A 13690-nucleotide genomic window follows, 5' to 3' on the forward strand; every position below is an offset into this window, starting at 1 on the left:
GGTCCCAGATCTTACATTAGCCACGGCCCCACAAATAAACCCAGTTGTAACAAATCATAGTTTTACTTTAACACCAATGCTGTGCTTGTTGTGACACTTTGTCCAGCCTCCACCAATCATGTGGAGGCTGAAGTCAGACATAACTCTAAAGGTTGCTTTTGTTTCTCTCAAAGCACATGTCACCCATGACCAGTCCACATGTCTGTTCATCCTGCTGGGATGTGGTGCTGTGTTCCACTTGGGCTTTTTGGTTGTTGAAAAAAATATATTTTAGATATTTTATTGATTTTTATGTGCTTTGAAAAAATTCTGACAAATGTTGGTGAATTGATGAACTCATTTTATTGGTCTGATTTGTCAAAGCCACACAAACATAAAGTAACAAAGAGAAATGAAATCAGACAACAGAATTCTCCTCCAGCAATGAAAAGGAAGACGATGATTTAAATGATGCAGAGAGGAAATGTTGGCTTTGTTATCTCTGCTTCACAGCAATGTGACACACACACAAGTATGAATCAATACAATATGTTTATGAGCCATTTTACTGTTGTTAGAAAGGTGCTGGACTTCATCCTCATTCTGCAAAGAAGCTCAAAACCCAAAGAGCGTCTAATGTTGAAACTCTGGGGAGGTTGTTGGAGCACAAGAGGACAGAGTCTGTCTTCAGATGGAAGAGAATAAACTCACATGGTGCCTTCTCATGGGTCCAGCTCTGAAGGTCAACTGGGTCCTTCACACTTCCAGTCATGTGTAACAAAATAGTGCAATGCAGCAAGCAGTGAGGTTTTATGTCAATTAAAGGAAACCTTGCCATTCACTTCTATTGAAGGGACTTGTTGATATTTTGAATTTGAACTCGGTTTCAGAGATCTGCAGGTCACTGAGCTTTAAGCTTGTAGAGGTGCCAGTGTGCTTCAGACTGAGGGCTGTCAGGTGGTCCAGCAGCAGGGGATCTCCTCCCTCCCCCTTCAATCGGGCTGAGGTGAGACATTTGAGAAGGTAGAATTTCCCTCCCAAGCGGCCTCTTTAATCTTTACACAACTTTTAGTTTGAGCAGCCGCATGCAAACCATGGATGGATCTACAGCACGGAAGCTCATCTGGACTGAATGGTTTCCTCCTGGTTTCTATGAAACACACTAAACCCACGTGTTGTTGCGCTGATGCAAGACATGTCAGTGAAGCAGCGAATGAATGTAAGTGTCAGTCGTGATATATGTTCAGCTTCAAGATGAAAGCCAAGCACAGAGCAGCAGATCCGCCTCATGTGGCCGGTAGCAGAACGTACTCCGTGTAAACTGAGACGGTCTCTTTGGAAGACATTGGACTCCGACCAACATCAGCTCCATCAGAGTCCAACCAGAGGTCACTTCTATCTGTATCTGATTCTTTTGCTTTGTAATAAAACACATTTTAAACGTACACATTATGTTGAAGAAACATTGAAACATTACACAAACATGCAGTCATCTACACAAGCCTCTGTAATAAATACATATTCAACATCAAACTGGACAAGAACAGATGAACACAGCCTTCATCCTGCATGGTCCTGCTGCTGCTGCTGCTGCTGCTGATAAGAGGGCGGAGCCTCCGGGGTGGAGGTCAGTAAGACAAGATAAGCAGGGCCATAACTTCAATCAGAGAGCTTTGCATTAACTCATCAAAGCTCAGGTGAACATGATGGTGAGTGGATAATACAGCTGTGTGTGTTTGAGAGGATACATGTTGGTGTGACTTGGTTCCACAGCTCCATAATACATTATTAACTTTATTATTTAATATAATTCATCATTCATTTTTATGTTACTTGGCAAATGTAATTCCCATCACTGGTTGATGACTTCAACCTGCTTGTTTTATGAGACCAAACAGTCAAAAAGTATCAATTTACAATGATGAATAACACAACAAGCAAAACATGGACTTCAATCATCAATTATCAGAACTATCCTGAAGTATTCCATCCAACACTCCCTCTGAGTACCTCAGTCCTTTCACCAGTGATCGGTGAAAGACACACTTTTGTCAATTAGTTATTAAAGAATCTCCTTCTGACTTCATCACCTGGTTGTAATTCGCCTTCAGTTAACTTGATGTCCTCCACCTTCATATTAAATGGAGAAACGTTTTCATTATTTATTTCTGCTGTTCGTTCAAACATGAAGTCCAAATAAACTGCGACGTTCAGTTTCTTCCACCAGATGGTGCAATAATGTCAACACGTCACAAATGAGTTTCAGCATTCATTGCTATTATTAAGATGAACATGACGCAACTTAAGATTTCATCCTTTTAAAACAAGTGTATATATACATGTATGTATATCTCATATATATAGATATATATATCTATATATATACACACGTGGTGTGTATTCTTCGTGATGCACTTATTTGGTAAAAATAACCAAGAACAAGAAACTGAAGTTGAATTTAATTCACTCGTGAAAAATGAATGCACGGATGTAAGTTTTGTGATGGTGACTGATGATGTTTGTAATGTAATTTAATTGGTACCTCTGAGTGAGTGGACACTGACAGTAGTCCATCACTTGAGATCCGACGGGCACACGAGTGGACCAGCTGAGGAACAGGAGCTCAGGAGCACGAGTGGCTGTGAGCGGTGAGTCTGACCTTTAGTCAACAGCTGATAGAGTTAGACCCTCAAACACAACACGTACTAACGTACTAACGTACTAACTGAGTCCCACTTCACAAGAGCAATGTGCAGGCACCCTACCAGCACAACGGCTGCTCCCACATGTTCATTGTCTTAATTCTAACGGTACATAAACAACAACGCCTTATGGACGTGAAAAGGGTGAAAGAAACATTCTAGGCTTGAACACTCAGACACTGCTGCTGCAAATATGTACAAAAAAGATGAACAATGGGAAGGTGTTCACAATATTTGCAGTGTAATTAGTTATGCCCAAACAAAAAAGAGAATTACAATTGTAATTCCACTTTGAATAAGACTTTCCCAAACACACCAAATCATTTGAAGACATGTCCTTTCTTAAAATCCCAAATGATGATTCTTTAACTGACCACAGAATCATCATCAAGCCAGAACTAGAAGCTCAAGACAAAGACAACTGACAATCACATCTGTAAATACCAACACTGAAATAACATTGTTATCAAGAAGTGCAAGTAGAAGAAGAAGAAGAAGGGAACTTTAACTCCTTCAGAATTATAACACACAGACGTAACATTATTTGCTAAAAACAAAAAGCCACAGAAAACATCTGGCCGGGATCTGACATGAGTCCAATCATGCATGGACGTACTGAAGACCACATGCAGAGGACATGAAGGCCAGTTACATCTTCTGATTCAAGCCAAACAGAATCACATTACTCTACAGTCATATCATCATCATCATCACCATCATCATCATCATCATCATCATCACCATCATCATGTGGTTAGTAAGGATTTGTTGCATTGTTAAAGGATCACACTTTGAACATAAATAGCCGTCCCTCTCTGTACTAAATGAAACAATAATTGATATTATTAGGTATGAGCTTTTTGCATTCTTACTTTCTTCCAATGCAGAGAGAAGTCAGATCAATTGATTCCCCCCCCCCCCCCCCCCCCCGATCTCACTGGAGGACTTTCCCTCTGGTGTCGGGTAGTTTGAGGGCCACCAGGCCACCGCACACGAGGGCAGCGAAGGACAACAGGATGGGGACAGCTTTGGTTTTGCCCACAAAGCTGGTGAAGATGGAGCTGCCGAGCACCGCCGCCAGCTTACACAGAGCGTTCAGCAGGCCGAACGCGGTGGCCCTGAGAGACCGAGACACGACATCACATGACATGACATGACATCACCACTACTGGGATTCTGAAGGTCTTCAAACGTGATATTTCTGTCAGGTTGGCCAAGTTTGATCAATCCATGTGAACAATCAACAGAATTGTTTTCCTGCATCTTCATTATGACAATAAGGAATATCAAGACAGCTGCAACAGTAAAGGTTGGTACCTTTTAGAAGCAGGGTACAGCTCCACGGTCACCACCTCCATGCCGTTCCATGCAGCTACACTGACGCCACAGAACAGACACTGCAAGGCGATGATCGCTGATTGGCTGAAGCTCAGGAACAGGAAGACGGTGCAGCCTGCTGAAATGAGCATGGCGCCACCTGAGGAGATCACACAATGCCAGTATTAAACCACGTAGAGTCAATGGATGTACTTCCAGCTTCTCTCTTCATTGTTCTGGACTAATGCAAAAGAAAAGCAAAAACATAAGCTGGCAGAAATGAAGCAGCACCAACACCATGACAGACCAGACAAAGAGAGCGAACAGCTGGAAGAGATGAAGTCTCTATGAAGGCCAACAGCTGATCACTGAAACACAGCAGTGTGCTGAACCGTTAGCACTGAGATGAACCATGGAAACTCATCTCCAGCAGGGAGACATCAGAGGCAGGATTATTAATGATAATTACCAGTTGTTAAATCATCCCTCGCGTACTTTTGGCTCATTTGGACTGTTGATATGAACATTTGATCTGTTGTTTATGGTGAAATGTTCATCCATTAATACACTAATAGTGAGGGTGAGGTAGCTAGTTGTACTTGAGCAGACTGAGATGTTTTTGTGTGATTACAGAATGATAAATGTCCACAGTCACTTATAGAACAGCTCATTAAGCGACACTCTTTAAAGCAGCATCTAGCGATGAGGCTGCAGATCACAAGTGAAACTGGCCCTTTGAACAGAAAGCATCCTCCTGCATGTCTCCTTATCTAACAGTGACAACAGTCAGGAGAGTAAACCTGCTGAGGACCAGCTTCTCATAGTAAATGATGCTTCCTGGCTTCATCTGGTCCTTGGAAATGAATCCTGTGATACGTGAAGGCAGTGGCATGGAGGTTGAATTGTATATGTTATTGCCTCGTTACTGATTCAATCCCTGCATTTCAACTGACAGCATGTTCTACTGTTGGTCCAACATGCTCTGGACCAACAGATGAATCAATCGTCTGTTTTTAGTCTCAGAGCCAGACTAGTCAGGCTGGTCATCATCTCTTCTGAGAATGCATTGTTCATTAATAGTGAACATTTTCAGAATGTACGTATCAACAATCAACAGTCATCAGTAAATGATAACCACCTATAATCTTGGCTCTGCCAATCTTGTCCATGAAGAGGGCTGAGATGATGTTGCCTGGCAACACAGCCAGACTGCCCAGGAAGCTGACCAGGTAAATTAGAACGTCGTTCTCCTCCACCGTATCCAGGTGGCAGCCCTGTTTGTTGTGCTCAAAGGTGGTGTTCTCCATCTTACAGTCAATGAACTTCTCCCACAGGTCTACAGAGAACAGGGAGACCAGGAAACATGAGAGGAAACATACAGAACTCAACTGGTTGAACCTGGTTCAGCCAACCGCATGGCAAGGTTTCATTCAATTGGAATTTTATTACTGATCTTAGATTTGATTAATTAAAGGTATAATATGAAGGAATGTTCTGAAAAAGAATCCCTCTCTCATCACTTGTGAGCCGGATGAAGTGTGTGTGACGTCTGTATCTGCAGACTCTGCTCTCTGCATCCCGTTAACGGCACTCTGTCATGTCCCGGACGTGTGACACCGAGGCACCAGCATTATTACATCATGGGCTCATGGTCCCCTTTAGCTCTGTCAGATGCAAAGTGACCGTATTTCATCAATGACTTCAGTTGCCAACCAAATATATCAACATAGTTTAAAGATGTCTCTGAATTGATTAAATAATAAAACATAATTGGTATTTATGCTTCAAAACATTAAGAAAGAAAAGGTTCTAAACTGAGTCTAAATACAACGTTTTTAACTTGTATGGTGTGGACGGAAAGGAACAGTGAAAATGTAACGTAATGTTAGTAGAAAGTCAGAATTGTATTGGGCGATATTGCATGGTTTACGGTAACGGAGCTTGTGTTTCTAATGGGAGGAGGCTCAGGTGAATGTTAGGTTGGGACGATGAGTCTATGATGAAAAATGAGCCGCTATTGACAAAAACCTGGGACCACAACAACTAACGAGGCCCTATTGCATAAAAAAGATTGTGTATGCAATGAGAGGAGACCCAGGTGAAAATATATTCAGCTTAAATGTCATGAGAGGTGCATTTATTGGATCATGAGGTAAAACACCTGTGGAACACCAGTCATGCTTTATCCTGCATTGCACTTCTACCACTGAAGCCTTTTTAATGGACTGTGGGGGGAGTCCTTTGACCATAAAGGAGCACCGGATCCTTGTATCCTGTAATACATGATCTTCATAATCCAATGTAGATGTGTGTTGTGGTGAAAGATCAAACAAGCTTGGTTAGATTACTGTATATTATAGTTATATCGTTTCACAGTATCTGCATTCCTAATTCCTACAGTACAATGCTACTCAGTATCTAATACATTTATGTTAAAAGTACCTCACTGTTCTAACTACAGACTCTCTGCCTGACGATGATGGCTCATACGGGGCACACTTGTTTCCCACATAGACAACCTTACAGACAAACAAGGTCTAGATCGAGCCAGCTCACAGCGTGTTGGTTCAGGTGTGGTCCGTGTTACCCCACACTGACCTGAGAGTAAAGCTTTTGGTTCAACCCACCTCATATTTAAGCTGTAACCGTAATTCACTCTTATTCTCTGGGTTCTTCCCAGCCCTGCTGCAGCTGGACCTACCTGTGTTATAGAAGACAGTGGAACGGATGGTGCAGTTCTCAAACACAGTGTCTGTGGACTTGATGTCTTCAAAGTGACAGTCTTCAAACAGTGAGCTCTCAAACTTCACTGACTTCATCTCTATACTGATGAACCTATGGGAATGGGATGGGACACAAACACCAACAGACAGAAAGCATGGACTCTCACTTCTACTGCTGTGGCAGCACAGAATCAGGATGCTAGGAATGGGTTCAACTGTGCTAAATCCAAGATGGCTACCACTGTTAATACTGCCATGGAGATAGACAGATAGACACACTGTCAGAGGCAAAGTAGTGGAATGATGATCTCCATGGCAATATGATATATTCAATGGCAGCCTGTATATTTATACTATTCATGCTTGATTGACAGTTAAAGCCCATTCTGTTTCAATTCTGCAAAAAGCATAGAAGTTAAATAATATACAGTAGTGCAACATACTGTATATATCTGTACTGGGAAAGGTGCACTCTCTCATTGTGTTAAAGAACCCAACAGCAACCCCAGGTTCACAAGTGTCCTCCCAGCTCATCATTCTGAGATTCAGCTGTCGAGGTGATGCAATCTGTGTGCAAAAGCTTTGCTCAGAGTGAACACAGCTCTATAGAGCTATAGAGGTAAAAATGTATGCAAAGTAAATTGAAAGAACAGAATAGAAACCACAAGGATAAACCTTAGATACCATTAACGTAGGCTATATTTCAAATCTAAAATACATGCGGCGCACCCCTTACACACAGCACAATGTCTGTGCTGTCAGTAGATCCACTGATTATAGACAATTATACGAAAGACTAAAACATATAAACTTCCCATTCAGTCTGAATGAACCCTGAGGTCATAAACATACGTCACCAAAGTATATCAGTTAAAGAACAAAATATAACGTCTATCAAGACAGGATGTGTATGACTGCATTATATCAGTCAGGCACTGAATCGACAGAAAGACGGGTTAAAACCATCGGCTGTGTAGAAGAAGTGGGCGTAATCGTTGTGACGTCACCTATTGGTGACTGCCGGTTTGAAGCCTCTAGCTCAGTATTTTGAACATTGCTATCTTTGGATATAACCAGAAGTGACACGAGAGGGTGGAGCTAAGTGCAACCCAACACTGAATAAGACATTTTTAGAGACCAAAATGTTGCAATTAACTTTCACGAAGTGAAACACACTATGGAAGGGTTAAAGATGTAAAACAGAAACACTGACTACTCGCAGACCGGAAAACTTTGTGGTAGAGATCTGTCAATCATAAGATAGACCCGCCCTAAAGCATCCCCTGCTTTATGGCCTGTTTGACTCTAAATGGACCATAATGTACTAAATGAACATCATGCTGTATTGAAGAAGACTTGAAACTAAGTCTCTCTTTATAGATGTCACAGTGAACCTGGAGATTAGTTTTTCGCCACCTGCGCTCAGCTTTCCGACACTCTCGTTTCTCTATTTTGACCAGCATAGCATTTCTCCAAGGAGATCTTTGCTTACCCGAGACAACCTTCACTTTAGTGGGTGCAATGGCATCAATCATATTTTTAACTTTAAAATTGAAGCCATCTACAAGCTCATTGACTGAGAGGCAATACACAGAGCACTACACAGTCAGACTGTGAACATCATGCTGTATTGAAGAAGACTTGAAACTAGAGATTGAGACCATAAACTCATGTTTACAATGTTTACTGAGGTAATAAATCAAGAGAGAAGTAGAGTCATTTTCTATAGACTTCTATACAACCAGAGGAGTCGCCCCCTGGTGGACACTAGAGTGAATGCAGCTTTAACACATGAAGCACTGACTTCACTTTATAGAACTGGAGAATTTAAAAAACAAGATCACGAAGGTCTGCATGCATTAAATCCTTTCTTCCCTTTCATCCATCTTGTATTACAGGTTATGTCATGCGCCGGTGTGATCTCATTGGTTGCGCACGGACATATCAGAAAAAAACAAGGTCAAAACTGAAACCTATTGAAGATTTACAACCTGATCTCACAGAAATACGTGACATGACCACGACCTCTTAGCAGTGCACTACATGGTGGTGGCACAACATGTGTTGAAAAACAGAAAATAGTAAGTCAATTAGGATCCTTTGTCCCGGAGGACATGCGATTTAGACGCATCCACATGATTATGCAACACATGTTTCACATTATTTTGGCCTTTGTCTTCAAGATGCAACACCAGTTGTGTGAAATACAGATAAAAACATAATTCAAAGCGGTAATAAGTTTTTCTTCCATGACTTCTAATCACCACAGCAAACATTAAAGTAACCGGAGCAAAGTAACACAAGACAATACATCCAGTCTGTGACTGTCAGAAAGGACTCCAACATGTCACACTGTAACACACGGCTCAAGAGACTAACACACAAGATAATGAATGATATTAATATTGGATTAAAGAATACAGACTATTTATTTTTCCTATTTGCTCCCAAGTCTGTTTCTCACCACTGGGTTTCAGCTGAAAGGAAAAGGCTAAAATATTGTCCTACAAAAACATGAGAATACATCTGCAGCATTTTAATTGACCAATATTCACACATGTAGTTATGGTCAGATCTGTCGTGCTCTAGATGAGACATATTATAAATCTGTTCATTTACACATTCACCCAGTCTGAGATGTATTGCCAGCTAGCCTTTTCTTGCATGTGTCAGTTTAAACTCTTGTAGTCTGGATTATGACTTGTTAATATTATTTGTGTAACATTAATTTACGATCCTCACACCGAGCTCTGATTGGTCAGTAGGCTGCTCTTATTCAAGTCGATCTCTTGTCTTCAACACAACCTGCTCTAGATTAAGTCAGGTGTTCAGCGTTAGTTGTCATGGCGATGTACCGTCATTCAGTTAAGCCTGAAGTTAGTTTGGTACTGGAGTTGTCACCTTTTTCACAGGTTCATGTATTTTAGTTCATTCAAGAACACATTTAAGCAGCATTCTGTCCTGTCACTGCTGCATACACTTTCACGCTATACTGAGTTCTCAAACGTTCAGCTACAGGAAGCGATGGATTCGTGGGGTTGTAACAACACTGTTGGTGTATCTGTACTAACTTCACCTGTACGGAGAGTCAACCTCTGGCATGTACACAACACACAACTCTCTTGTTTATAGGATCTGAAAAGAGTGATACAATAAAAGCATGAAGCCTTCATAAACCGGTCAAGGTTTACTGTCTTTAATGTCTTTGTTCTGTCTATGAGCATATTGCTAATGTTTTATGAGCTCCAGGGCATCACATACAACACATACAACACAAGTCAGCATGCAAAGCACAGTTTCTGATAAGAACATAACTGAGAATGAAATGATTGATTGAGATAATAATAACTCCGATGTTGACTAGGGGGAGGTTTCCAAGCAGTAAATGGAAAGTATCTGTCTCAGAGGACACGGCTATGACTGTTCAAACAAACACGTCTTCACACTGGTCATCAGTCAAAGCAGTATAGACCTCACACCGAGTGAATCTCTGTTTGCTTTGTGTCCAGGAGGTAATACAGCGAGACTTACTTGTCGTGGATGTATTCTCCTTCTTCGTGGATCTGGTTCTCCAAAGAAAAGTTAAAGTGGAAGTTCTCCACTCGCTCTCTATGGAACACCTGAACAGACACAAAGCAGGTATTTAAAACCAAACAATGTTAATTCAAACCATGGACACATTCAGAATGTCTCGCTGTCACAAGAGCAGGAGAAAGTGATCGGTGCTGCTTCGTTACCTTGACTCTGGACTCGTACTCCTCATGCTGAAGGTGTTTGATCATGTCAGGGAACCAAACGGACAGACCATAGTAACTGTGATAGAGAGGAGGCTGGATCAGTGAAAGGTGCATAAAACAAGTGCAACCAGGTCAGAAAGACTGCAGACTGTCTATCACATCAGAAAGGACTGCTCCTCTGCTTCATCATGTCAATATGGCCTTGCTCTCTGGGCGTCCTTGTGGACCTAAAGACTGCATTTACACGGTTCTGTTGGGTTGATTTTTCTGTTATCGGCATTCACTGCTACACACACCCATACATACATCTCAGGACTGACAACACATGACATCATGAACTAACCTGAAGGCCATGCAGAACCAGATGATGGCCATCAAGAGTGTAGCAGACCTCAGTTGGGCAGACAGGAGTGATGCCACATTCTTCACCACCTGGGACATATGAGAAGTAGAAGAAGTGCTGCTGGCTATATGCTCCATATACACACAAGCATCAAAGTGCTGCATCGACTTCCGTCAGTCACAGAATTTGATTTCTCGATGTCATAATAATAATCATGGCAATTGCCAAACCTGTTCAATCAATGAGTTAGCAGTCAGTCTGTATAACGTAATGTTTACTTCTCTTGGTTGGTTTGTAAAAAGTCGGTGTGAACAGAAACTGGACCAGAACTAAAGTGATTCTGGAGGGAATCCCTCCTCTGAGCCTCGGCCTCCATCACTGAGCTCCAGTCTCTTCTTGTATTGATAAAATGCTATGCAATCTTATTTCTTCTAAGGTGTAATATTTTACACCTTCTACGGTTTCGCAGTTAGTATGGATAAAATAGCTTATAGCAGCTTTAATAGTTTTAGCTTTAATAGTTACTCGGGCAATACTCATATGAGACGGTAGGGCGAGGGAGAAGCAGTGGAAGTTTACTGGCTTAACTGCGTCACAAGGGCAGTGCCGCCATCTTAGGGTAGGCCCAACAGCCTCGGGCTGTATTAAACCAGTCCCCCCCCGCAGTCTACAACATTTCATAACACACTGACAGATGACTACGCCTTCTGGGACGGGCCAGTGTGGACGGATTTGTCCAGGCTCCTACCAGGTGGCTTACTTGTACAAACAAGCTCCGCCTGCTTCTTTGATTTTGACCAATGGGCTTCCATAAGAGGAACCTATATGAATTACTGCGCTGCTCTGTTCAAGCGTTGTTCTTATGGCGGATCTCGATTGAGAGTGAAGCTATTAGAAACCCATGCATGTTGAATTGCGGGGCTGCATAACTTTGTTGATAATAAACCTATTGCTTTTGATATAACTAAACGCCTCTTGAGAGCTTTCGTTGTCCTCTTAAATCCGCTCTGAGTGTGGGAGATAAGTTTTTCTCACAACAAAGTTGGTGGAGGATGCGGGCAGCCACGATACAGAGCATCGGATTGGAGAAATGACGGACCTCTCTTTGTGATTTCAGAACCAAAAGGCGTTTTTCCCGTGAGGCTGGGATCCCGGTAATTGCCGCCAGGGCCGTGCGCGCAGCTCGGGGAAAGTCTGATTGTACCGGTACAAACTAAGGTGAGCAGAAACCTATTTAACTGAATTCTGCATATTGTATTTATAGACATAATCCAAATTTTATCAGACTGACCGAACTGTGAGTATGACATAGTCGTAGCGTACTTATACAGAATAATCAACCTGCAACAGAGTTGTTATACAGCCATTTGGGGGGTTTGTACACATGAGTGAATGAGTCCAACAGAAAACGTAAGATAAAAGGCGAAAGATAACGCATTTGTGGTATTGTAGAGTGAAGTAGGAAGAAGCGCGGTCACGCGTGGAGTCCGAAGCATTCGAATTCTTGCCACAAATAGCGTAATATTTACCGTAATTTATAAAACGTTTTGGACTACGAAGAAAACTGCATAACATGACGGGGATATGTGTTAAAGGTCATTGAAAACTGAATAGAGAAAATAGACCGTGAATAAATACCGTATCAAGGCCATCAAGTCTCCGGACACTAGGTTTGTGTGTGGCGTGTAGTGGAAAACCATGCTATCTCTGCTTAGAGTAGCCTAGACGTAGTTTCTGCACGAGAGCACAGAACTTAAGGTAACCGATGTGTCGTTGATAACGGACGAAGTTTAAAGGAAAAGTAACCAGGAACGAACAGGGACGAGAGAAGATCCCTAGGTTATGTGTTTTAAATTGTTCTGTTGATTTACTGCATTTGTTGTTTTAGGTTAGGGAAAGAAGTGTTTATTATTTGACTGTATTTGTTTGCTGAAAAGCAGTTTGTCATTTGTGTGGTGGCTAAGAAGCCAGCGGCACTGCAGTCGGTTTGCTGAGTTTGAGAAGGATTGATTGTTGAGTAATGCCATTTCCTTCGGGGACCGTGCTCGTGAAAACGCTATAAGAACAGATCATCTATATGTGATTTGTGCGTATTTCAGTGATGGCAGTGTATGGTTTCAATTTGGTATGGGTGAGAGTGATTGCGTGAAGCGTACATGTGTGAGAGAGACAGCTGAGGGTTAATATACGTGTCAGTTTTACTGGTAGAGTTAGGGAGATTACAGATGATGGAAATTTGGTTCCCTAGGGACCGTCAACAAATTTAGGAGCGAAGACACAGCAAAGGCACAGAGGCTCAAGGGAGTGAAAATTGTAGATAAGGGCCAGCTGCAGCCCAGACAGAGAAATAGTTACTAGGGACAGACAAGAACAGTTGACAGGTGCTTTGGCTCCATCTGGTGGACATTTGGGAATACTGCATCCAAACGTTTTATATTTCATATTAGTGGAGACAGTGAAGAGGAGGTAGACATGGCAGGCAAAGAGCGCACTTATCTGTGCAATTTGGAGAATGATGTGCAGGATCAGAGTAGGATGAAGGGTAGAAGGAAGCATTGGCCAGTAGAGCAGCAAGCGTACAAGAGAATGATAAAGAGATGGAAGGATAAAGGCATTTGGGATGGAGAACGTGGGAATCGTCCCCCAACGGAAGAGGAGCTGCAACAGATAAACAAAGAAGTAGTGAAACACTACGAAGAGAAGAAGAAAGACTGGGATGACAGAAATCCTAAAAGTTTGAACATGGGAAAAAGAAAGGCGTCAACCCACGTGGATGAAGAGAAAGGAGTGTGGCCCTACATCAAGAGGTGCTTTGACTATGACAGAAAGAGGATGGACAGGAAGCCGATGCCCATTGGAGAACAGAAGGACGAGATGAAGCTGGCAGCT

At 42.1% G+C, this 13690-nt stretch overlaps 1 pseudogene across 1 annotated transcript in view; it reads right to left on the reverse strand.

Moving 5' to 3' along the window:
- Positions 1-3615: 3615 nt before the first annotated feature.
- The window catches only part of LOC306782290 (synaptic vesicle glycoprotein 2B-like), a 38425-nt pseudogene continuing 28350 nt past the window's right edge, over positions 3616-13690 (reverse strand). The window contains exons 7-13 of the transcript in view: positions 10802-10918; positions 10459-10534; positions 10253-10341; positions 6700-6833; positions 5137-5334; positions 3999-4158; positions 3616-3799 (exon numbers count right to left, since the gene is read on the reverse strand). The product of the transcript in view is annotated as a synaptic vesicle glycoprotein 2B-like (transcript). The remainder of the gene's footprint in view (positions 3800-3998; positions 4159-5136; positions 5335-6699; positions 6834-10252; positions 10342-10458; positions 10535-10801; positions 10919-13690) is intronic.

Source organism: Melanostigma gelatinosum, assembly GCF_949748355.1.
Source record: "Melanostigma gelatinosum genome assembly, chromosome: 1".
Lineage (NCBI taxonomy): Eukaryota > Metazoa > Chordata > Actinopteri > Perciformes > Zoarcidae > Melanostigma > Melanostigma gelatinosum.